Raw genomic sequence first — 26,878 nt, forward strand, 5'->3', positions numbered from 1 at the left:
TCTTGTTAAAATTCCTCTAAAAAAAAAAATTCTTGTTAAAAAATATTGTAATTATTATGAACCCTTGCAATATAAATTGTAGAAGGAAAAATTTGTGAAACCAACTATAGATTGTTTTATTTAGGGTTTTAGGAGTTAGCTATTTGTAAAAGTGTATTTTTGAAAATTTTATTGTTAAGATCACAATTAAGTATTTGGTAAAACTTTTTAAAGGTATTGTTACTGTCAATTGAGTTTTTGGATAATTGACCTAAAATTAGTCTTTTTTTAGTGATAAAATGACCAAAAAGGACTTAATTTTTCTGTTAAGGTTTGTTGGGTTCTGTTGTAGTGTTTTTTGGGTAAATTTCTATGAAAGCTCTATGGGTTCTTACGGTATTTTTTGGTTTTTTTTTTTTGGCTGTGAGTTTCTGAATGATTATGAGTATTTTTATGGGTTTTTCAAGGTTTGTGATATTTGTCGAGCACTAGGTTTTGAACTGAAGCTTTAGTGGGTACGTGAGTTTAGTGGCCAATGGGTTTGTGTTATATGTTTATAGATTCCGTAGAGCATTGCAAATAATTCTTGAAGAAAAAGGTTTGTAAACATGCTTTCCCTTGCTGGAAGGCCAAATGTTGTTCAAAGGCTCAAGAGAAATGTTAAGGACATCAATTTTGACACAATTTTGTGTCACAACTCGCCACATGGTGAGTTGTGATCGGTAAAGATGTGTCCCTATATGACCTACTAACACATCTTTACCGATCACAAGTCACCATGTGGCGAGTTGTGACACAAATTGTGCCAAAATTGGTGTCCTTATCATTTCTCAATGTTCAATCTTAAATTGCGTTCTTTGTCGTGGATGGGACATTAATTCTGACTTGCTATGCGTGGGTCGTAGCATGAGATCCACCCATCATGAGAGAAAAGTAGCATTATTCCTTGAGCATATAAAAATTACCCTAAGGCCCAACTCTTTGTCGTAGATGTAGTTAGCTTTCCAAAAATTGATAATGTATAGAATACGTGTTGAGCTTGAACTTATGAAATGTTTTACCTGCATCAGAATGAAAGAGATGCCTTGCGTGCTTATCAAAAAAAAGAGATGCCTTGCGTCAAGAAAAACCCACTAGATTATAAAAAGCAACATCGCATGGGTAAAACTTTAATCAACCCACTAGAAAACCCAACCCATTTGTGTGTGTTTTTTAATCAACTCACGCCTGGGACTTCAAGTTGTCAGAACAGAAAACCAAGGTATTAGAAGGTGAGAGAGAGAGAGAGAGAGAGAGAGAGAGAGAGAGAAGAATAGAATAGAAATAGAATAGAAGTTTGTTTTCGTTATCCTGGGCTCTCCAAAGCTTTGGAAATGGTGAGAGAGTGAATTGGGTTCTCCTAGAATAGTCATTTTAGCCTTGGATGGATTTGCTGGGAGGTGTGTCTTCATGGAGAAAATCTAGGAGTAAATGGCATCATTTTGAACACAGAGGAAGACAACACGAACAAAAACGGAAATTGCAAAAGAAACGACAGCACGAGGAAATTTCTCAAACATGGCATCTAGTTGGTGTAGGATCTCCCCAATCATTCCCATTTTTGTTTGGTTTCTTCTTGTTTTTTCTTTGGTTTGTCCGGTTCATTTATTGGAAACCATTGAAGACCGTGCATCCAGGCAAACTTTCCGGCCAAACGAAGAGTAGAAAAAGCTCAAAATAATAGCAGCTCGTCTCAGCAAGATCAAAAAGCGAAGACAATTCAGGCATGTATTTGACACTTATGTCTCTATTAATGCTGTTTTTTTTTTTAATTGGACTAAACCTTCACTTCCTCTGTTTTTGTTCTGTTTTTTCTTGCACTTGTTTTGGACTTAATGTTCTTGTTTTTTGTTGCTGCAGAGCCCTGATGGTGATATAATGGATTGCGCTGTGTCTCATCTACAACCAGCTTTTGATCACCATCAACTCATAGGTCAAAAACCATTGGTAAGTTTAACTTTACTTTCGGCAATTTATTTTAAGGTTTTCATAACTCATATTTTGGAGCCAAGCTAGTGATTTCAAAGTAATCAGAGTGTGAATTTCTTTGCTTAAATTTATAGGATCCGCCGGATAGACCAAAGGCCATAGCCCATCAGGCATGTTAGAAGAAATCGTTCAGTTATGGAGTCTTTCTGGGGAGTCATGTCCAGAAGGAACGGTTCCAATCAGAAGAACTACAGAAGAAGATATGTTAAGAGCTAGTTCTGTCAGAAGATTTGGAAGGAAACCAAGAAGACATGTTAGAAGAGACTCCAGCAGCAATGGCCATGAGGTAAAGTGCAATTTTTAGCAATTACACAAATTGATAAGAGGAAGTGTCACAAAATTATGATCAAACTGAAACAGATATTCTTCATATTGCAACTTTATTTTTCCTTTTTTTCTTATCCTTGTTCTTAAGGATAACAGCTTTATTAATAAACTTGTTGAACAAAGAATAAAGTGAGACAAAAATCAGCTTTTTTGTTTTTTTAATTTGTTCTTTTTTATATGAAATTGAAGTCACTGATAAACATATTTTATTCTCTCTGTTCTCTTTACAACAAATTCTTCCGGAGAATTTTGACCAAAACATAATCCAGATCATGACAATAATGTGTCTGATCACTGATAAGATGCTTTTCTATGTAAGCAGAATAAACCAAAAAATATATATATGCGATTACGGGGCTTCCTTCATTTCACTCATCAAACATAAATGGGGTTTGGATTATCTTTTTTCCGTATCTTATTAGCTTATTTGCTTAAATACGATTTTTTTAGAGTCTCATTTTCAGAAACCATGAAAATGAAGCAACATAAAGTAATAAATTGGTTTTAAAATTATGGCATTGTTACTGTCCCTTTCTCATTAAAACTTGCGGGTTTCAGCATGCGGTTGGGTATGTGAGTGGAGATCAATATTATGGAGCAAAAGCTAGCATAAATGTGTGGGCACCTCGTGTGGCTAATCAATATGAATTCAGTTTGTCTCAAATGTGGGTCATCTTTGGTTCATTTGGCGATGACCTTAACAGTTGATGATGCCGGAAATAATACCACCAGTGAGTCACACGTTCCTCGTACGATCGCCAACGACACCTGCACAACGAAAAGGAATAACCTAGCAGAGAGTACCGGTGTGGCACCGGCCAAACACCCTCCGAAGGTCAAGTTAGAACTATTCTCACTGCTCTAGAGTGCTAGAGAGGGTAAATTATGCGTACCTTGGTTTGTGAGGGTGCTTGGGTTTTTATAGTAGTAGATGGTTGACCTCTTTTCCTTGGAGTAAAAGTCTTTTCCTTGGAGTAAAAGTCTTTTCCTTATAGGAGTCCTCTTGAGCGTATTTTACGGGATCTTTTCCTTATGGGGATCCCTTGAATATTATCTAGCGTGGGAAGCAAGACTTTTCCTAATTCGTAGCGTGGGTGGCAAGTAAACTTATTCCCAGTCCGTCAGCCTCAATTTACCTCCTTCACCTTTTTGGGTGACGGTCTAATGATGCTGTCAGCCTTGGAGTCAGCTGACCCTATGACCGTCAGCATAATCACCGTCTGTTACGCCCGAAGGAATTGCATTAAACCGTCAGTTTTATGTCCGTGTGGTTAGCTTCTTTTATCCTCATCAGTTGCCCCCTACTCTACATGTTCGACGCCTAAGACCGTCAGCATGTGGAGTTAGAACGAAAGGATGATTAGAAAAACCGATTATAAATGACTCCTCGATCTTCGAGCTATTAAATGCAGCGTCACGTGGCACACAGTCGTTGGCCTCGTTCCTGGGCACGGGCGTCGCCTCGCTTTCCGTGCGTTTTCCTCTTATATAAATACCATGCCCCTTGCCTTATTTCGCCATTTCAACCTCGCTGACTTTTTGAGAGAGAATCCGTCGCCCTTACTCCCAATTTGATCCGTCAGCAGTTATCAACACCGTCACTCCCAAGATCTGCTTCACCTGTAAGTTCTTCTTCCCTTTCCTTTGCTTTTTTCTTTTTTACTTTTGCCTGAAATTTTTTTTTTTTATCGAGAACATCAGTCTAGGAACTTCGAGTATATCCGTCACTTGTAGGTAGTCAGATGTCAAGTGACGCGTCGAGTGATCAGTCGTCAGTCCGCGATGGAGCGGGCTACGACGAATTCTTTGGCTCAGGTCAAGAGTCCGACGGCTTTTCTGAGTAGTCAAGAAAAGAAATGTCAGCCTAGTCCCCTAGTATTGACGTAGAAGACCATGTCAAGGGAGTTAGGGATAAAGTGTTAAGTGAGGTTGAGGTCGAGGGGAGAGACGAGGAAATTGTTGTTGACGGGAACGGGGATGAAGGCGACGAGGAGACGGATAGTGACGGGGATAGGGATGAAGGTGACGAGGTTAGTAGTGACGGAAATGGGGATGAAGGTGACGAAGAGTCCTGTGAGGGAACTTCAGGGAGTTCTGGAGGTAACCATCCCTTCATCCTCTTGGAGGAGTGGGCCGTCAATAAATTTCTTCCAAAGATGAGCAACAGAGTTTTTAACGAGTTGCGTACCCGTTTCCAAATCCCAGACCATATTCCTATCCGTCTCCCTAGAAAAAACGAGAGGTGTTATACAGGGAGGACTGCTGATGTGGGGATGTACGATGCCATGTTCGCAGCAGGCCTTAGATTACCACTGACGGCTTTACACCGTCGGCTGGCGGATTTTTTGGGATTGTCCGTCAGCCAAATTGCTCTGAATGCCTGGAGGATCTTCATTGGTGCTGAGATCCTTTGGGGTCGCTTAAGTGGGGGGAACCGTCACCTTTCGCTAGACGAGTTCTTTTATTGCTACAGACCCTAGCATAAAGTATCTGCCAAGGGAACCTACCATTTTGCTCCTCGTGAGAAGAGCTTAAGATTAGTGTTTGATATGCCAGACTCCAATAGGAATTGGAAGAGTAGATTTTTCTTTGTTAAAGGGACGGACTGGGTGTGCCGTCCAGTTGAGTGGGATACGCTGCCTGGCGGTTATTTTGATAACACTTGGGCTTATATTAGGGAGTCAGGTTGCCCCCTTGTCTTTCTTTCTACCGTCTCTTCTTATTCATCAGGGGGTTTTCTCAAGATCGTTTCTTTTAACACCGTCTATTCCCTTTTATTTCAGCAAGCGCTCGCCTGGAGATATCTGACGAACAAAGGGAATTCATCCGTCGGATACTTGGCATACCGCTTAAGCAACGGAAGTGTAGGGACTTGATCACCCTAGACACTCTCCATTTGTATTGTGGGGGTCCAGAGCCGACGGCTGAAGCTCGGAGGTTGGAAGAATTTTCTCGGAAACGTAAGTCGATGCCTTACATGACCCGTCGGTTTATTTATTTCGTCGGCTATTACTGATCCGTCAGTTTATTTTGCGTAGAGATGGAAGCTGCGAAGCAAAGGGTGAGGGCCACTGCTGCCCATAAGAAGGAGGAGGAGAAAGCCAAGGGAAAAGGAGCGTCAACCCCTCATTCTTCTTTGAAGAGTTCAGTTAAGAGGAAGGTTGACGGAAAGGACAATCCTCCTTCTAAGAAGGTAGCCGTTAGTACAGGGGATGTGCCTTCCAAGAAGTCGCCTCCCAAGTCTAGTCACGGTGCTGGGAAAGGAGTGATGACCTCTTCCGGTCCCGTCATTGGGGGACCCCGTTGCTTGTTGACCCACAGGAATTATGCTGTTGAGGGGGTAGAATCTCTCATAAAACAGACGGATCTGGATCCTTGTGCTCAGCTAGGGACGGAGGACCTGGGAGCGTCAGCTTTCTTTGACATAGCACGGGTATGGTTCTTACTTTGATCAACTTAATATTTGCCTTGCTTAATGGCTGACGGTTGTACTTCCTTTAGGCCTTGGTTCGTGTAAAAGCACTTCAAGACCGGTGCGTGGCCAAAGAAGGCGTCGTTTCTCGGGTTAGGAGGCATAACGCCAATCTGATGGATCAGCAGGCGCAATATAAGAAGGCCGTCCGTCTCTTAAACTCAAATCTGAAGGATGTAAAGGAGAAGTTGGGAGAAGCTGAGGGTCAGCAGAAGAAGCTTAAGGAGGAGGTTTCATCCTTACGTGCACAAGTAGAGACGGCTGGGACTGACACGGTCCAAAAATTCAAGACAACCCAGTCATTTATTGATTCCTGCGCTGATTATTATGGCACAGGTTTCGATGATTGTCTGAAGCAAGTAGCGTCAGCTTATCCAGAGTTGGATCTATCCGGAATTACCATGGATGCCTCCGTGTCGATGACTCCTGCTCGCGAAATTGTTGCTGACAAAGGTGACGAACCCCTCAATTTGGACTCTTTGCTTAATGATGCCGGAGTTATTTTAGCCCAGCCAGCCGTCACTACCCCTGCCGAGTCTTCAGATACAGCACAAATTGCCAAGGATAAAGCTGACGGGGTCTCCAAGGACGTTCCTGCCACTTAACCCTGGCTTATTTATTTTAATTTTTGAACAATGTTTTTAAGTGCCCTTTCATTTATTGGGCTTTTTACTTGTAACTCTATCTGCCCCTCTTTATGGCACTTGGAATCCGTTGCTTTGAACATGTTTACTGATTCTTTTATTGACTAATTTCTTATGGCCCCATTTATTTGATGAGATCGTTACCTTTTGATTTTTTAGCCTTTTTTTGTCATTCCTACGGGCTTGTTGGTTTGAGAACCACGTTTGTAAGTAAGGTCTTACTTTTTCGTTAGACCGTCATCTATTGGACCGTCAGCCTTATAGGTCCGTTAGTTCTAGGACCTGGTCCATATGATGATATTTTCATCTGTTGGACCGTGAACTTTTTAATGTTGACTTTATTGGACCGTCACGCTCTCGGTCTTAGACTTGTTGTTTGGTTCTTTGTTGGTCCGTCGGTTTATAAGTCATGGTCCATTTGATGATAGCTTCAACTATTGGGCTGTCAGCTTTTTCGCTTTAGCCTTTCCGGACCATTATTTTCTTGGCCTTAGCCTTGATGTCTTTGACACCTTCATTTGTCCGTCCGTTTTTAAGGCCTGGTCCATACGATGATAGCTTCATCTATTGGACCGTCAGCTTTTTCGCTTTAGCCTTTCCGGACCGTTATTTTCTTGGCCTTAGCCTTGATGTCTTCGACACCTTTATTAGTCCGTCAGTTTTTAAGGCCTGGTCCATATGATGATAGCTTCATCTATTAGACCGTCAGCTTTTTCGCTTTAGCCTTTCCGGACCGTTATTTTCTTGGCCTTAGCCTTGATGTCTTCGACACCTTTATTAGTCCGTCAGTTTTTAAGGCCTTTATTAGTCCGTCAGTTTTTAAGGCCTAGTCCATATGATGATAGCTTCATCTATTAGACCGTCAGCTTTTTCGCTTTAGCCTTTCCGGACCGTTATTTTCTTGGCCTTAGCCTTGATGTCTTTGACACCTTTGTTAATCTGTCGGTTTCTTTTTAGTCCGTGTGTTATGGACTTAGTCGTTTTGGTCGTGAACTAAGTGGATCGTAGAAAAAATATACTTCAGCAATTTCTGAATAAAACTCCTCTTATTGTCATGCATCTAAATGAAAGTAATTAAAACCAAGTTCTGCCCCTTGGGCTAAAAAGTATTGTTGCAAAAAAAACTAATGTAAATGATAAATCTGAGGAGTAAAACTATAATTTAAAATAGAAAAGAGGTTGGTCTTCATGCTGTCGCTCTCATTGGTAGTACTTTCGTAGGTGCTCGGTGTTCCATGGGTGCGGTAGTTTCTGTCCCTCCAACGTTTTCAGGTGGTAAGTACCTTTCCTTTGCCACGACGAAACTCGATAAGGACCTTCCCAATTGGGGCCGAGTTTCCCTTGGGTAGGGTCTCTAGCGGCGCCCATGACCTTTCTGAGAACAAGGTCTCCAACTTGGAAGTCTTTGTGTCGAACCCGAGAGTTGTAGTGTTTGGCCATGCGGTCCTGGTACCTGGCGAGCCTTTGTTCTACTGCTGCTCTGATCTCGTCTACTAGGTTGAGCTGTAGTCGCATAGCCTCGTCGTTTTTGTTCTCATCGTGGTTGTGTACCCTGTAGCTCGTGAGTCCGACTTCGGCCGGGATGACTGCTTCGCCTCCGTACGTCAGGCGGAACGGTGTCTCTCCTGTGGGTATTCTTGCCGTCGTCCTGTATGCCCATAGTATACTCGGCAATTCTTCGGGCCATATACCCTTTACCCCCTCGAGCCGAGTCTTGATGATCTTGAGCAAGGATCGGTTTGTGACTTCGACTTGTCCATTAGCTTGAGGGTGGGCGGGGGAGGAGTAGTGGTTCTTTATTCCTAACTGTGAGCAAAAATCCCGGAAATGGTCGTTGTCGAACTGCCTCCCATTGTCCGAGACAGAGACTCTAGGAATGCCAAACCTGCATATGATGCATCTCCAGACAAAGCTCCGCACGTTCTTTTCCGTAATCGTGGCCAGAGCTTCAGCTTCCACCCATTTCGTGAAATAGTCGATGCCCACTATCAGGAATTTTAGCTATCGTACGGCTGTAGGGAATGGTCCCATAATGTCCAATCCCCATTGTGCGAACAACCATGGGGCCGTCATCGGGGTCAGCTCTTCGGTTGGTTGCCTAATAATGTTGCTGAACCTTTGGCATTTGTCGCAGGCCCTGACGTAGGCTTCGGCGTCCTTCTGCATGGTGGGCCAATAGTACCCTGCTCGCATAAGCTTGTGTACCAAGAATCTGGACCCTGAGTGGTTTCCGCAGATTCCTTCATGTACCTTTCGCATGACGTAATCAGCCTCTTCCATACCCAAGCATCTTAAATATGGTCGGGAGAAACCTCTTTTGTAAAGGACGTCTTTTATGAGGACGAACCTCGCTGCTTGGACCTTAAGTTTCCTTGCGGCTTCCTTTTCGTCGGGTAAGACCCCCTCTTTCAGGTATGAAACTAAGGGCGTCGTCCAGCTTCTGTCGAAGCATATTTCTTGCATGTTGCCGAGATCTATTAGCGGAGAAAGCTGCACGAAGGAGAGTACATTACCAGGGATGACCATTTGTTCTGCTGAAGTGGCCTTTGCGAGGCGGTCGGCTCGCTCGTTTTCTTCTCTGGGAATTTGGACGACTTTGGCTTCTAGGTCATCCATTCTCGCTTTTACTTCGTTAAGGTACTTCTTCATCCTTTCGCCCTTGCACTCGTAGTCTCCATTTATTTGGTTAGTGACGACCTGTGAGTCGCAGTAGATGACTACCCTCGCGGCACCTGCTGCTTTGGCGAGGTCGAGCCCTGCTATCAGAGCTTCATACTCTGATTCATTGTTGGTGGCGGGGAAGTCGAGACGGACCATACATTCAATGGTGTCTCCTTCGGGCGATAATAGCACAATGCCGGCCCCTGCGGCTTGTCTGTTGGATGACCCGTCTGTATATATACTCCATTGAGGGGACTCTGCTGCCCCCTTGTCTTCATCATGAGTGAACTCAGCTATAAAGTCGGCAACGATCTGTCCCTTGATGGCAGTCCGTGGGCGGTATTGAATATCAAATTCGCTCAGTTCTATAGCCCATAATGCCAATCGTCCCGCGGCCTCGGGATTGCTCATTGCTCGCCTTAAGGGCTTGTCAGTTAGGACGTTTACTGTATGGGCTTGGAAGTATGGTTTGAGCTTGCGGGCTGCCGTAATTAAAGCAAAGGCAAGTTTTTCCATGGGCTGGTATCTTTCTTCGGCACCATGAAGCGCTCGGCTTGCGTAGTATACGGGCTTCTGCACTTTCTCTTCTTCTCTGATCAAGGCCGCGCTAACGGCTGCGGGGGAGACGGCTAGATAGAGAAAAAGTTCTTCTCCTGGCTGTGACGGGCTTAGTAATGGTGGGGAGGAGAGGTAAACCTTCAATTCTTCGAATGCTTGCTAGCATTCGTTAGTCCACTCGAAGGATTTCTTCAATGTTCGGAAGAAGGGCAGACACTTGTCCGTGGCCCTTGATACGAACTTGTTTAGTGCCGCTATCTTTCCGTTGAGGCTTTGCACCTCCTTCACATTTCTTGGTGGTGCCATCTCCAAGATGGCCCGGATCTTGTCCGGATTTGCTTCAATGCCCCTCTGAGATACCATGAATCCTAAGAATTTTCCTGCCGTTACTCCAAAGACGCATTTTCCTGGATTGAGCTTCATGTTGTAGGAACGAAGTGTGTCGAATGTTTCTTTGAGATCTTCTAGATGATCTTCCTCCCTTCGGCTCTTTACCAACATGTCGTCCACATAGACTTGGACATTCCTCCCAATCTGCTGCGCGAACATTTTGTTCATAAGTCTCTGATATGTTGCGCCTGCGTTCTTCAGACCGAAGGGCATCACCTTGTAACAGAAGAGGCCTTGGCTGGTTACGAACGACGTTTTCTCTTGATCGGCTTCATGCATTCGGATTTGGTTGTACCCCGAGAAAGCGTCCATGAAGCTCAGCAACTGGTGTCGAGCCGTAGAGTCTACTAGGACATCGACCCTCGGGAGGGGGTAGCTATCCTTGGGGCAGGGTTTGTTGAGGTCGGTGAAGTCCACGCACATCCGCCATTTCCCGCTCGCCTTTTTGACCATCACCACATTTGCTAACCAGTCGGGATAGTACACTTCCCTAATAAAACTTGCTTCCCGTAGCTTTCTGACTTCTTCTGCTATGGCTCGGTCTCGCTCGGGGGCAAACACTCTCTTCTTTTGTCTGATAGGTGGAAAGGCGGGCGATACGTTCAACTTATGCACCATGACTGAAGGATCTATTCCCGGCATATCTTCATGACCCCACGCGAATACGTCTCGATTGCGTCTGAGGAGGGTTATGAGCTCCTGACGGATCGTGGTGTTAGCGAGCGTTCCAATTTTGGTCGTTTGACTAGGATCGGAACTGTCAAGGGGTATCTCTTCTAACTTCTCAACCGGCTCTGTTACCGCCCGGCGCTCTTCTATACTTAAAGCCTGAACCTGATCCTCCATTTCCATCATGGCTATGTAGCATTCGCGTGCGGCCATCTGACTCCCGCGCAGTTCCCCTACTCCGTAGTCAGTCGGGAACTTTATCATTAGGTGGTAGGTGGAAGTTACTGCCTTCCATGAGTTGAGCGTGGGTCGCCCGATGATAGCGTTATAGGCTGATGAGCAATTGACTACCAAGAATGTCACGTCCTTGGCTATTTGTTGAGGGTAATCGCCTACAATGTCGGATAATGTGATTGCGCCTAATGGAAATACCCGGCTCCCGTCGAAGCCAACAAGCGGGGCGTTTGTTGGGATCAATCGCTCCCTGTCGATCTTCATCTGCTGGAACGCCGTATAGTATAAAATATCCGCTGAACTGCCATTGTCGACCAGCATCCGGTGCATGTTGTAGTCTCCCACACGCAGGCTGACGACGAGCGCATCATCATGTGGATGGTGAAGGCGTCGCGCGTCTTCCTCTGAGAATCCGATTATGGGACCTTCTCTCCGTGCTATCTTCGGCACGACTCCCGTCAGCTGAACATTTTGTACCATCCGAAGATAGGTCTTGCGGGCTTTCTTGGATGACCCGGCGGCAGCCGTTCCTCCTACGATCATCCTGATATCCCCGATCAGAGGCCTCGGTCGCTCATTGTCCCGTCGGGGGTGCTGGTCTTGTGCGGAGGGATCCGCTTTCTCCTTGCTAACGAATCTCTGCAGCTTTCCTTGTCTGATAAGGGCCTCAATCTGCTGCTTGAGGTCATAGCAATCAGCCGTGTCGTGGCCGTGGTCGTGGTGAAAACGGCAATACTTATCCCGGGAACGTTTGTTAGGGTCGCTTTTCAGTTTTCCTGGGAACGTCAGAGCCTCTTCGTCCTTGATTTGCATAAGGACTTGATCTACCGAGGCTGTTAGCGGAGTGAAGCTCGTGAACCTTCCCCCCATGGGTCTAGGGCGCCTTTCTTCCCTTCGGTCTCCTGTTCTTGTCTTCTTTCGGCCTTGGTCCTGCCGATTGTCTTCCTGCCTTTCTCTTTTCCTTGGCTTCTCTTCCTGAGCCAACAGCGCATCTTCAGCGTTCATATACTTTGTGACGCGATAAAGTACTTCCGACATGGTCTTAGGGTCATTTTTGTATAGGGAAAACAAAAACTTTCCCTTCTTCAAGCCATTCGTGAATGTCGCAACAAGGATCTTATCGTCGGCTTCGTCGACCGAGAGTGCCTCTTTGTTGAAGCGGGAGATGTAAGCCCTTAAAGTTTCATCTTCTCGCTGTTTCATACTCATCAAGCACGCTGTAGACTTCTTGTATCGATGGCCTCCAATGAAGTGTGCGGTAAACTGGGCGCTGAGCTCTTTGAAGGTGCTGATGGAGTTTGGTGTCAGTCGGCTGAACCAAATTCTCGCTGCGTCCTTCAGTGTTGTAGGGAAGGCCCTACACATGATGGCGTCCGCTACTCCTTGAAGGTGCATTAGGGTCTTGAAGGTCTCCAGGTGGTCCAGTGGGTCCTTAACCCCGACATAACTGTCTATCTGTGGCATGCGGAATTTACTTGGTAAAAGGTAGGAGTTGACGGTGGCGGTGAACGGCGAGTCAGTTCGGTTGACAAGGTCGTCCAGGTCGCTTGATACTCGTCCCTTGAGAGCATTCATCATAACCTCCATTTGTTCCTTCATGGCCTGCATCTCCGTGATAACAAGTGGCGAAGCGGTTTCTGCGAGGGAGGGGATGCTCGTGTTCTGCTGTTCTGGTTTGCTCGGGGCGTTGCTGGCCTGGGACCCTTCCTGATTTCTCCTGTCGGCGCTGGTTCCTTCTTGATCTGCTCCTTGGTTGTTGGGGGCTGCATTCTTCTATTTCAGTTGCTCTTCTAGGTCGTGGTTTTGTTTGGTGAGGCGCTCTACGGCAGCGGCGAGTGTCCTCACCTGTCTTTCAAGAGCAGTCGTAGGGGCTTCTTCTTCTTGAACGTCGTTAGTGGTCGCCATTGAGCGAGTGAGTACCATGTAACTCTTTTGTCTAGGAAGCGAGAATGTGCTACGATTCCCACAGACGACGCCAACTGATGATGCCGGAAATAATACCACCAGTGAGTCACACGTTCCTCGTACGATCGCCAACGACACCTGCACAACGAAAAGGAATAACCTAGCAGAGAGTACCGGTGTGGCACCGACCAAACACCCTCCGAAGGTCAAGTTAGAACTATTCTCACTGCTCTAGAGTGCTAGAGAGGGTAAATTATGCGTACCTTGGTTTGTGAGGGTACTTGGGTTTTTATAGTAGTAGATGGTTGACCTCTTTTCCTTGGAGTAAAAGTCTTTTCCTTATAGGAGTCCTCTTGAGCATATTTTACGGGATCTTTTCCTTATGGGGATCCCTTGAATATTATCTAGCGTGGGAAGCAAGACTTTTCCTAATCCGTAGAGTGGGTGGCAAGTAAACTTATTCCCGGTCCGTCAGCCTCAATTTACCTCCTTCACCTTTTTGGGTGACGGTCTAGTGATGCCGTCAGCCTTGGAGTCAGCTGACCCTATGACCGTCAGCATAATCACCGTCTGTTACGCCCGTAGGAATTGCATTAAACCGTCAGTTTTATGTCCGTGTGGTTAACTTCTTTTATCCTCATCAACAGTTAACACCATTGAAGCTGGTTGGCAGGTATATATATATATATATATATATGCTTCTATTTCCTCATATCATCTTCTCTCAGAGAAGTTTAATTCCTAACCATTAATAGACAAATGTTACCCTCTTTACTATACTTGTCTTACCTGGATGTTGCTCACACGTCACAATCACAATAGAATGGATATTTTGTAAGGTTTGACTAATAAATAAATTAAAAAAAAAAAACTGCTTATTTTTAGTCATTGAAGTATAATATAAAGTTTGCTAATTGGAAAATCTCTTATGAGGTGTGCATATTCAATCCTACTAGTAGAACTTGTTTTGAAACCTTTTAATAGATAAGGAAAATGCTAAAATTATTATCAGTTTTACTACAGTAGAATATTTACAAATAAATACGATAATAAATGTAACAGCAATCATATAAAAAATAAAATTTTAAATTAATTTACTGTGTTGTATTTAAAAGCTAATACATCAATTTTTAAAAAGTTATTAAATAAAATTAGTAATATCTCTATCATATTAATATCTATAGTCATATCAAAAAATATATAACTATAGATTTTTTTTTATTTTTTTATTTTTTAGAATGAATTAATATCTATAGATTTGTTATTAGAAGGCATCATATATTTAATTCAAAAGGCTACACTCAGACAAGCAATATTATTATTTTGAGAAACCAGACAAGCAATATCATGTTTGCAAAGAATTTCAACATATTAAATACCAATATTTGCTTTCACATTATAGTGGTTATCACTGTTCAACCGCCTATCATTTTCTTTAATTCATTTAATTTTGTGCAGGTTAGCCCAGAGCTGTATGGGGACAACTATCCTAGGTTCTTTACGTATTGGACTGTAAATAATAAAATTTCCTTCAATCAAGAAAAAAATTGCAATATATATCTAATGCTTTGCAATAATAATAAGGTACATATTAATTTATCAATTTACAGACTGATGTTTATCAAGCAACTGGGTGTTACAATTTATTATGCTCCGGCTCTGTTCAGACTAACAATAGAATTGCAATTTGGGCTGCAATCTCTCCCATTTCCTCATACAATGGTGAACAATTCGATATTAGCCTATTGGTTTGGAAGGTAAATTAAACTTCAACACAAAAAATATATATATATATATATATATAAACCTAGATTTGGTTGCCAAAATCAATTTTTTATTTCTTTGTTTTAGCTTTTTTTTTTTTGCTTATGAGAAATCAATCAAACACAAAAGGAATGGCATGAATAGGTTGTACATTAGTTTTAAAATAAAAATAGGATAAATAAAATGGAAATAGATATAGCAACTTTTTTTTTTTAATTGTATGTTTTTCATAGTTGAGGTCATGGCCGGTTTGGCCGTTATTTGTTTTAGGGTAAAACTTGCAATCATATGACCTACATACGAGAAACCAAGAAGAGTCTAAAGAGAATTTGGTGTGTAGGATGACAAAGCATCCACGGCGTTGGATCTCTTGGCCCCACCAAAATATAAAAATATTTAATGATAGATTTGCGTTGGACCATTTGATCCAAGTACTTTCCTAGCCAAAAAAGTCCTTAGATTTGATGGTCAATCACCTCTAGAACTTTCGACATCCCAACTTGTCCGATGAAGATAGTGCAAGGGACCAAGGTTAATTTCATACATAAACTTACAAGAAGAAGAAATCTAGGAATACATCAATTTTACTGCAAAATCGAGTGGTGGATTACGAGTAATGGATATATTTTACATGTTATATGAATTAGTTTTGCTCGTTTAGTGTGGATATTCTTATTGAAAGATAACTTATAATTGTACAGACTTTTGCCTCTAGTTGATTACAAATTGTTTTCCTTTTCTTTTTATTATTCAAGTGATATGGCAATTCGAGTTCTTTTTCTTCTACTGGCTTGTGTCACCATCACCACCACCACCACTACCAACTTCACCTCTTCCCATACCTCCACCACCACCATTGCCTTCAATGCTAAAATAGGACTAGTTGAGACATAAACCAACCTTGATGATGAGAGAAAATCAGGGAAGTTAGAAGTGGTACATAGAGATAGGATTCACCCTAGTAGTTTTTAACAGTGTATGAAACACAATGCCAAAAGGGTGGCAAATCTTATCCACCAACTAGATGAAGATGGTGCTTAAAATCCTGAGGTGAAATGTTTTAAGGAAGATGTAAGTTTAGACTTGTTGAGTGGAGAGTCTTTCATTCCAATAGGGCTAGGTACACCTCCAACGCCTCAATATTTAGTTATAGACACTGGAAGTGACATTGTACCCAACCAATGTCACTTCCAGTGTTTATAACTAAATATTGAGGCGTTGGAGGTGTACCAAGCCCTACTCGAAGGAAATACTATCCATTCCCCAAATCAGAACTTACATCTTCCTTAAAACGCTCCACCTCAGGATAGTAAACTCCATCTTCATCTAATTGGTTGATAAGATTTGCCACCCTTTTGGCATTGCGTTTCATACACTATTGAAAGCTACTAGGGTGAATCCTATCCTTATGTACCACTTATAACTTCCATGATTTCTTCTCATTAGTAGGGTAGGTTTATGTGTTAACTAGTGGGACATTTGGCTCATTGGTACTTGGGCGTGAAGGAATTCCTACACGTGCTGCATGGACCTCCTTGCTTAGCAACAAATGAGCCCCTAGTTTTTATTACATCAAGTTAGTGGGTGTTGGAGCAGAAAGTATTCGGCTACGAATTCGTGAAGCTGTTTTTCAAATTCCAAAATCTGGTCATGGAGGGGTGATTATGGATAGGGGCACCACTGTGAGTAGCTTCCCGAAGGTGGTTTATGAAGCGTTAGGTGACACTTTTGTTGCGAAAACCAAGAATGTCCCTCAACTACCTGGAGTAGAAATGTTCGACACATGTTATAATTTGTCTGGGTTTGTATATCGTATACCGATCATATCGTTCTATTTCTCAAGTGGGACAATCGTGAACATCCCACCAAATAACTTTTTAATTGTTGCAGATGGGGGAATTTCTTGTCTTGCATTTTGCTTCATCCTCTTCTGATTTATCTATTATTGGAAATGTCCAGCAAGAACAAATACAGATTACAATTGATATGGCTTCTATCTCAGCGGGATTTGGTCCCAACAATTGCTAAATTTATTCTTAGCTTTTGCCAGTTTTTGTATTTAGTATAGCCTGTTGAATATGTAGTATCAAAACCATGGTACTGTAATTTATAACAAAAGAAGAAGAGGACGGTACCACTGTTTTGATACTACATATTCAACAGGCTATACTAAATACAAAAACCGACAGAAGCTAAGAATAAATTCAGCAATTGTTGGGACCAAATCTTGCAGAGATAGAAGCCATATCAATTGTAATATGTATTTGTTCTTGTTGGATGTTTCCAATAATAGATAAATCAGAAGAGGATGAAGTAAATGCAAGACAAGAAATTCCCCCATCTAGAACAATTAAAAAGTAATTTGGTGGGATGTTCACGACTGTCCCACTTGAGAAATAGAACGATATGATCGGTATACGATATACAAACCCAGACAAATTATAACAAGTGTAGAACATTTCTACTCTAGCTAGCCGAGGGACATTCGTGGTTTTCGCAACAAAAGCGTCACGTAACGCTCCATAAGCCACCTTCGGGAAGCTACTCACGGTGGTGCCCGTATCCATAATCACACCTCCATGAGCAGATTTTGGTATTTGAAAAACATCTTCACGAATTGGTAGCTGAATACTTTCTGCTCCAAGACCCACTAACTTGATGTAATAAAAACTAGGGGCTCGTTTGTTACTAAGTAAGGAGGCCTATGCAGCACGTGTAGGAATTCCTTCACTCCCAAGTATCAATGAGCCAAATGTCCCACTAGTTGAGACATAAACCAACCCTACTAATGAGAGAAAATCATGGAAGTTAGTAGTGGTACATAGAGATAGGATTCACCCTAGTAGCTTTCAACAGCATATGAAACGCAATGCCAAAAGGGTGGCAAATCTTATCCACCAACTAGATGAAGATGGAGTTTACTATCCAGAGGTGGAGCGTTTTAAGGAAGATGTAAGTTCAGACTTGGGGAGTGGAGAGTCTTTCATTCCAATAGGGCTTGGTACACCTCCACCACCTCAATATTTAGTTATAGACACTAGAAGTGACATTGTACCCAACCAATATCACTTCCAGTGTCTATAACTAAATATTGAGGCGTTGGAGGTGTACCAAGCCCTATTGGAATGAAATACTCTCCACTCCTCAAATATGAACTTACATCTTCCTTAAAACGCTCCACCTCAGGATAGTAAACTCCATCTTCACCTAATTGGTGGATAAGATTTGCCACCCTTTTGGCACTGTGTTTCATAAGTTGTTGAAAGCTACTAGGGTGAATCCTATCTTTATGTACCACTTTTAACTTCCATGATTTTCTCTCATCAGTAGGGTTTGTTTATGTCACAACTAGTGGGACATTTGGCTTATTGATACTTGGGAGTGAAGGAATTCCTACACGTGCTGCATAGGCCTCCTTGCTTAGCAACAAATGAGCCCCTAGTTTTTATTACATCAAGTTAGTGGGTCTTGGAGCAGAAAGTATTCAGCTGCCAATTCATGAAGATGTTTTTCAAATACCAAAATTTGGTCATAGAGGGGTGATTATGGATACGGGCACCGTGAGTAGCTTCCGGAAGGTGGCTTATGAAGCGTTATGTGACGCTTTTGTTGCGAAAACCACGAATGTCCCTCGGCTACCTGGAGTAGAAATGTTCGACACATGTTATAATTTGTCTGGGTTTGTATATCGTATACCGATCATATCGTTCTATTTCTCAAGTGGGACAGTTGTGAACATCCCACCAAATTACTTTTTAATTGTTGCAGATGGGGGAATTTCTTGTCTTGCATTTGCTTCATCCTTTTCTGATTTATCTATTATTGGAAACGTCCAACAAAAACAAATACAGATTACAATTGATACAGCTTCTATCTCTGCAGGATTTGGTCCCAACAATTGCTGAATTTATTCTTAGCTTCTGTCGGTTTTTGTATTTAGTATAGCCTGTTGAATATGTAGTATCAAAACAGTGGTACCATCCTCTTCTTCTTTTGTTATAAATTACAGTACCATGGTTTTGATACTACATATTCAACAGGCTATACTAAATACAAAAACTGGCAAAAGCTAAGAATAAATTCAGCAATTGTTGGGACCAAATCCCGCTGAGATAGAAGCCGTATCAATTGTAATCTGTATTTGTTCTTGCTGGACGTTTCCAAAAATAGATAAATCAGAAGAGGATGAAGTAAATGCAAGACAAGAAATTCCCCCATCTAGAACAATTAAAAAGTTATTTGGTGGGATGTTCACCACTGTCCCACTTGAGAAATAGAACGATATGATTGGTATACGATATACAAACCCAAACAAATTATAACTTGTGTCGAACATTTCTACTCTAGGTAGCTGAGGGACATTCGTGGTTTTCGCAACAAAAGCGTCACGTAATGCTTCATAAGCCAGCTACGAAAATCTACTCACGGTGGTGCTCGTATCCATAATCACCCCTCCACGACCAGATTTTGGTATTTGAAAAACATCTTCACGAATTTGTAGCTGAATACTTTCTGCTCTAAGACCCACTAACTTGATGTAATAAAAACTAGGGGCTCGTTTGTTGCTAAGCAAGGAGGCCTATGCAGCACGTGTAGGAATTCCTTCACTCCCAAGTATCAATGAGCCAAATGTCTCACTAGTTGAGACATAAACCAACCCTACTGATGAGAGAAAATCATGGAAGTTAGAAGTGATACATAGAGATAGGATTCACCCTAGTAGCTTTCAACAGCATATGAAACGCAATGCCAAAAGGGTGGCAAATCTTATCCACCAACTAGGTGAAGAAGGAGTTTACAATCCTGAGGTGGAGCGTTTTAAGGAAGATGCAAGTTTATATTTGAGGAGTGGAGAGTCTTTCATTCCAATAGGACTTGGTACACCTCCAACGCCTCAATATTTAGTTATAGACACTGGAAGTGACATTGATTGGGTACAATGTCACTTCCAGTGTTTATAACTAAATATTGAGGCATTGGAGGTGTACCAAGCCCTATTGGAATGAAAGACTCTCCACTCCCCAAGTCTGAACTTACAACTTCCTTAAAATGTTCCACCTTAGGATAGTAAACTCCATGTTCATCTAATTGGTGGATAAGATTTGCCACCCTTTTGGCATTGCATTTCATACGCTGTTAAAAACTACTAGGGTGAATCCTATCTCTATGTACCACTTCTAACTTCCATGATTTTCTCTCATCAGCTAGGTTTAGGGGTGTCCACGGGTCGGGCCGGGTCGGGTTTGTGCCCAACCCGAACTCGACCCGCTCAGGTCGGGTGGGAGAGAATCAGATCTGCAACCGATCGCCGATCACCACGGGTTGAGTCGGATCAGATTCTAAAAAACGATCGGTTGGTTCGATTGAAACCGACGAACGGCGGCGACAAGCGGAGAAGAACGAATCGTCGTCGGATTTGGTCGGAGGAGAGCGAAACCTCACCAATCAGAGCTTAAACATCGCCGGATCTAAGCCAAAGTTACCGATCTGAGCTTAAATGTCATTGATCCGAGCTTAAACATCACCGATCTAAGCGATTTTTGAGCTTAAACGTCACCGATCTGAGCGATGTTTTGAAAAATATCGTCGGATCTAAGCCAAAAATCATCGAATCTAAGTATATCTGAGCAAAATTGTCACCGGTCTAAGTGAAAGATGGCAAATCATTGACGGATCTGAACGGAGGAGGCTTTCATCTGAAGTGGGGGTCGGGTGGGTCGGGTGGCTGCGGTTTTAGAGGAGAAAACCCGCCACTCGACCCGCCGGAATCGGGTTTGGAGGATTGAGACCCGCCGCCGACCGCTAGAGTCGACGGGTCAGGTGGCGAGCGGGTCGGTCCGGGCGGGTTTCTCGGTTTGGTCGGGTGAACGGGTTGCTTGGACACCCCTAGCAGGGTTGGTTTATGTCTCAACTAGTCCTATTTTAGCATTGAAGGCAATGGTGGAGGTGGAGGTATGGGAGGAGGTGAAGTTGGTAGTGGTGGTGGTGGTGATGGTGATGCAAGCCAGTTGAAGAAAAAGAACTCGAATTGCCATTTCACTTGAATAATAAAAGGAAAAGGAAAACAATTCGTAATCTATTAGAGGCAAAAATCTGTACTAGAGGTGATTGACTATCAAACCTAAGGACTTTTTTGGGCTAGGAAAGTACTTAGATCAAATGGTCCAACGCAAATCTATCATTAAATATTTTTATATTTTGGTGGGGCCTAGAGATCCAAGGCCGTGGATGCTTTGTCATTCTACACACCAAATTCTCTTTAGACTCTTCTTGATTTGTCGTATGTAGGCCATATCATTGCAAGTTTTACCTTAAAACAAATAACGGCCAAACCGGCCATGACCTCAACTATGAAAAACATAAAATTAAAAACAAAAGTTGCTATATCTATTTCCATTTTATTTATCCTATTTTTATTTTAAAACTAACGTACAACCTATTCATGCCATTCCTTTTGTGTTTGATTGTTTTCTCATGAGCAAAAAAAAAAAAAAAAAAAAAAGCGCTGAAACAAAGAAATAAAAAATTGATTTTGGCAACCAAATCTAGGTTTATATATATATATATATATATATATTTTGTGGTGAAGTTTAATTTACCTTCCAAACCAATAAGCTAATATCGAATTGTCCACCATTGTATGAGGAAATGGGAGAGATTGCAGCCCCAATTGCAATTCTATTGTTAGTCTGAACAAAGCCGGAGCATAATAAATTGTAACACCCCGTTGCTTGATAATCATCAGTCTGTAAATTGATAAATTAATAAGTACCTTATTATTATGGGTTCGGTTAATGTGTGCCCTCAGGGCACACATTAAGTTTTCTATTTTTATAAATATTTTCTCGGAAATTGAAAAACTGTCATTACTTTTTCAATTTTCGAGAAATTTTTTTCCAAAAATAGAAATTAAGGACATATATTAATAAAATCCTATTATTATTGCAAAACATCAGATATATATTGCAATTTTTTTCTTGATTGAAGGAAATTTTATTACTTACAGTCCAATAAGTAAAGAACCTAGGATAGTTGTCCCCGTACAGCTCTGGGCTAAACTGCACAAAATTAAATGAATTAAGAAAATGATAGGTAGTTGAGCAGTGATAACCACAATAATGTTAAAGCAAATATTGGTATTTAATATGTTGAAATTTTTTGCAAACATGATATTGCTTGTCTGGTTTCTCAAAATAATAATAATAATAATATTGCTTGTCTGAGTGTAGCCTTTTGAATTAAATATATGATGCCTTCTACTAACAAATCTATAGATATTAATTCATTCTCAAAAAAAAAAAAAAAAAAAAAATCTATAGATATATATTTTTTGATATGACTACAGATATTAATATGATAGAGATATTACTAATTTTATTTAATAACTTTTTAAAAATTGATGTATTAGCTTCTAAATACAACACAGTAAATTAATTTAAAATTTTATTTTTTATATGATTGCTGTTACATTTATTATCGTATTTATTTGTAAATATTCTACGGTAGTAAAACTGATAATAATTTTAGCATTTTCCTTATCTATTAAAAAGTTTCAAAACAAGTTCTACTAGTAGGATTGAATATACACACACACCTCATAAGAGGTTTTCCAATCAGCAAACTTTATATTATACTTCAATGACTAAAAATAAGCAGTTTTTTTTTAGTCAAACCTTACAAAATATCCATTCTATTGTGATTGTGACGTGTGAGTAGCATCCAGCTAAGACAAGTATAGTAAAATGGGTAACATTTGTCTATTAATGGATAGGAATTAAACTTCTCCGAAAGAAGATGATATGAGGAAATAGAAGCATATATACATACTTGCCAACCAGCTTCAATGGTGTTAAGGTCATCGCCAAATGAACCAGAGATGACCCACATTTGAGACAAACTGAATTCATATTGATTAGCCACACGAGGTGCCCACAAATTTATGCTAGCTTTTGCTTCATAATATTGATCTCCACTCACATACCCAACCGCATGCTGAAACCCACAAGTTTAAATGAGAAAGCGACAGTAACAATGCCAGTGGCGACGCCACGTTTAGGTCAGGGTGTTCCTGGGAACACCCTGACCTGAAAAAAAAAAATTTATATATAATAATTAAATTTTTTTTATTTGTTTACCCTTAAATTAAAAATTAGGAATACCCTCAGAAAGAAAGAAAAAAATCATTTGTTCTAAAGAAACCAGAGCATGAGCAACAGATTCATCAAGTAAAGCAAAACCATTTATCAAAAAAAGAAAAAAAAAGAAAAAGCAAAACCAGAACAGCTCAACGACAACAACCAACGGCAACGGAAACCTCAGGTCCTCTGCAAAAGCGACTTAGCAACGCTGCAACAGCCACACCCAGAGCAGTCGACGGCGAGATCAGAGATTCCCTTGCCCAGATCGGAGATTGGCGACACCGTGACGGCGAGATCGGAATAAGAACCTCAGGCAACATCAAGGTATTTCAGCTCTCTCTCTTTTTCTTTATCTCATCTCTGCTCTGAGCCTCACTGAGAGCGGTGTTCTCTCTCTCTTGTTCTTTTATCTCATCTCTGCTCTGCCTTGTCCTTGTGACTCTTTTTTTGTCTTTTGAAATCTCTCTTTTTCTTTGCTCTGACTTAGACTTACGCTTTCCTCTAGTTCTCTTTTTGCTAAATTGGCTTTTTGTGTAAGTGTATATATTTAAATATATAATTGTGCATTTCTGTTAACTATTGATTGGGTATTGTCTCTTGTGTGGGGGATGGGAGTGGGGCCGTGGCATTGGATTGAGGTAGTGGTCCTGGTCCACTTAAAAGCAACACCCAAAACAACACATTATTAAAAGACAAAAAAAAAAAAAAAAAAAATGAACTATGTTAGACGGTGGGTTGAATTAGGAGGATGATGCAGTGTATTTGTATTCTATCCATTGTGCAAAACCAATTAAATAGTGAGGTGTGTGCTAGATTGTTAGTGGTTAGTGAAGACAAATAATTAAACAATTAAATAAAAATAATTAATAATTTTATTAATATTTCAAATGGATTTATAATTTATTGATTATTATTTTGTTAGTTATTTTTGACAAATATTTGATAAAGAAATCATGTACCTAAGATTTATTTTTTGTGAAAGATTCATCTTCATCTTCTAAGCGGATTTGTATTAACTTAGAAAATCTTCATTCAAATATGAATTTGTGTTTTTTGGTTGTTGTTGGTGTTAATATATGAATTTTTTTTTTTTTTTATTAAATTGTCTAAGAAACACCCTAAAAAAATTTTCTAGAGTAGCCACTTAATGCCATAATTTTAAAACCAATTTATTACTTTACGTTGCTTCATTTTCATGGTTTCTGAAACCTTTAAGTTTGTTGACTTATTCTTGATGGTACAGTGCATACGTCTTCTTTTAACCCTTTTTTTAAAAAAGAAAAAATTCTTATTCTGTTCGAATAAATTCAATATTTAATCTTCATACACAAATTTATTTCTCAATTATTTGTTGCAAGTTAATAAATTCAAGATTATAACTTAAAAGTGAGACTCTAAAATAATCGTTTTTAAGCAAATAAGCTAATAAGATACGGAAAAAATAAAATCCAAACCCCATTTATGTTTGATGAGTGAAATGAAGGAAGCCCCACTATCACATATATATATTTTTTGGTTTATTCTGCTTACATAGAAAAGCATCTTATCAGTGATTAGACACATTATGGTCATGATCTGGATTATGTTTTGTTCAAAATTCTCCGGACGAATTTGTTGTAAAGAGAACAGAGGGAATAAAATAGGTTTATCAGTGACTTCAATTTCATATAAAAAAGAACAAATTAAAAAAACAAAAAAGCAAATTTTTGTCCCACTTTATTCTTTGTTCAACTAGTTTTTTAATAAAGCTGTATCTTTAAGAACAAGGATAAGAAAAAGAGAAAAAAAGAAAAATAAAGTTGCAATATGAAGAATATTTGTTCCAGTTTGATCATAATTTTGTGATACTTCCCTCTTATCAATTTGTGTAATTGCTAAAAATTGCACTTTACCTCATGGCCATTGCTGCTGGAGTCTCTTCTAACATGTCTTCTTGGTTTCCTTCCAAATCTTCTGACAGAACTAGCTCTTAACATATCTTCTTCTGTAGTTCTTCTGATTGGAACTGTTCCTTCTGGACATGACTCCCCAGAAAGACTCCATAACTGAACGTTTTCTTCTAAAATGCCTGATGGGCTATGGCCTTTGGTCTATCCGGCGGATCCTATAAATTTAAGCAAAGAAATTCACACTCTGATTACTTTGAAATCACTAGCTTGGCTCCAAAATATGAGTTATGAAAACCTTCAAATAAATTGCCGAAAGTGATGTTAAACTTACCAATGGTTTTTGACCTTTGAGTTGAGTGTGATCAAAAGCTGGTTGTAGATGAGACACAGCGCAATCTTTTATATCATCATCATGGCTCTGCAGCAACAAAAAACAAGAGCATTAAGTCCAAAACAAGTGCAAGAAAAAACAGAACAAAAACAGAGGAAGTGAAGGTTTAGTCCTACATAAAAAAAAAAAAAAACAGCATTAATAGAGACATAAGCGTCAAATACATGCCTGAATTGTCTTCGCTTGTTGATCTTGCTGAGACGAGCAGCTATTATTTTGAGCTTTTTCAACTCTTCGTTTGGCTGGATGCACGGTCTTCAATGGTTTCAAATAAATGAACCGGACAAACCAAAGAAAAAACAAGAAGAAACCAAACAAAAATGGGAATGATTGGGGAGATCCTACACCAACTAGATGCCATGTTGAGAAATTTCCTCGTGCTGTCGTTCCTTTTGCAATTTCCTTTTGTGTTTGTGCACATTGGTGTTGTCTTCTTCTGTGTTCAAAATGATGCCATTTACTCCTAGATTTTCTCCATGAAGACACACCTCCCAGCAAATCCATCCAAGGCTAAAATGACTATTCTAGGAGAACCCAATTCACGCTCTCACCATTTCCAAAGCTTTGGAGATCCCAGGATAACGAAAACAAACTTCTATTCTATTTCTATTTCTCTCTCTCTCTCTCTCTCTCTCTCTCTCTTCACACACCTTCTAATACCTTGGTTTTATGTTGACAACTTGAAGTCCCAGGCGTGAGTTGATTAAAAAACACACACAAATGGGTTGGGTTTTCTAGTGGGTTGATTAAAGTTTTACCCATGCGATGTTGCTTTTTATAATCTAGTGGGTTTTTCTTGACGCGAGGCATCTCTTTTTTTTTTGATAAGCACGCAAGGCATCTCTTTCATTCTGATACAGGTAAAACATTTCATAAGTTCAAGCTCAACACGTACTCTATACATTATCCATTTATGGAAAGCTAACTACATCTACGACAAAGAGTTGGGCCTTAGGGTAATTTTCACATGCTCCAGGAATAATGCTACTTTTCTCACATAATGGGTGGACCTCAGGCTGGAACCCACGCATAGCAAGTCAGAATTAATGTCCTATCTACAACAAAGAACGCAGTTTAAGATTGAGCATTGAGAAATGTTAAGGACACCAATTTTGACATAATTTGTGTCACAATTTGCCATGTGACACTAATTTTGACATAATTTGTATCATAACTTGCCACATGGCGAGTTGTAATCGGTAAAGATATGTTAGTAGACCATATAGGGACACACCTTTACCAATCACAACAAGCCATGTAGTGAGTTGTGGCACAAAATTTTGTCAAAATTAGTGTTCTTAACATTTCTTTTGAGCCTTTGAACAACATTTGGCCTTCCAGCAAGAGAAAGCATGTCACAAACCTTTTTCTTCAAGAATTATTTGCAATGCTCTACGGAATCTATAAGGGTCTGTTTGGTTGGAGGAGTGAAAAAGTGGAAGGATGGAAAATTAGTGGGAGGATGGAAAAGTGGGAGGATGGAAAATATTTAGTTTTCCCTCGTGTGTGTTTGGTTGGAGGGATGGAAAAGTGGGAGGGTGGAAAACTCTTTTGTTTGGTTGAAAAGAAAAGTGAGAGGATAGAAAATGTAGTTTATATAAATTGACTATTATACCGTTGTTACATAATAGATAAGAAATAGATTTATTTGTATTCATTAAATAATATAAAATTTACCAACAATTATATTTTTCAATGAGAAATGTTACGTCCACAACATTTTTCATAATACTTTCACAATAAATTATATGTGGTAAGTTATTACTGATTTTAATTTAAACACATCACTTAAATATTTATTTTCATCCATATTAGTTAGTAACAACCTA

General features: G+C 40.5%; 2 pseudogenes; one reads left to right on the plus strand and one right to left on the minus strand.

Moving 5' to 3' along the window:
* Positions 1 to 587: 587 nt before the first annotated feature.
* On the plus strand, positions 588 to 18,536 carry LOC115992768 (annotated as a pseudogene).
* Positions 18,537 to 21,207: 2,671 nt separating this feature from the next.
* LOC115987272 lies at positions 21,208 to 25,920 on the minus strand (annotated as a pseudogene).
* Positions 25,921 to 26,878: the final 958 nt, after the last annotated feature.

This window comes from Quercus lobata, chromosome 1 (genome assembly GCF_001633185.2).
Source record: "Quercus lobata isolate SW786 chromosome 1, ValleyOak3.0 Primary Assembly, whole genome shotgun sequence".
Lineage (NCBI taxonomy): Eukaryota > Viridiplantae > Streptophyta > Magnoliopsida > Fagales > Fagaceae > Quercus > Quercus lobata.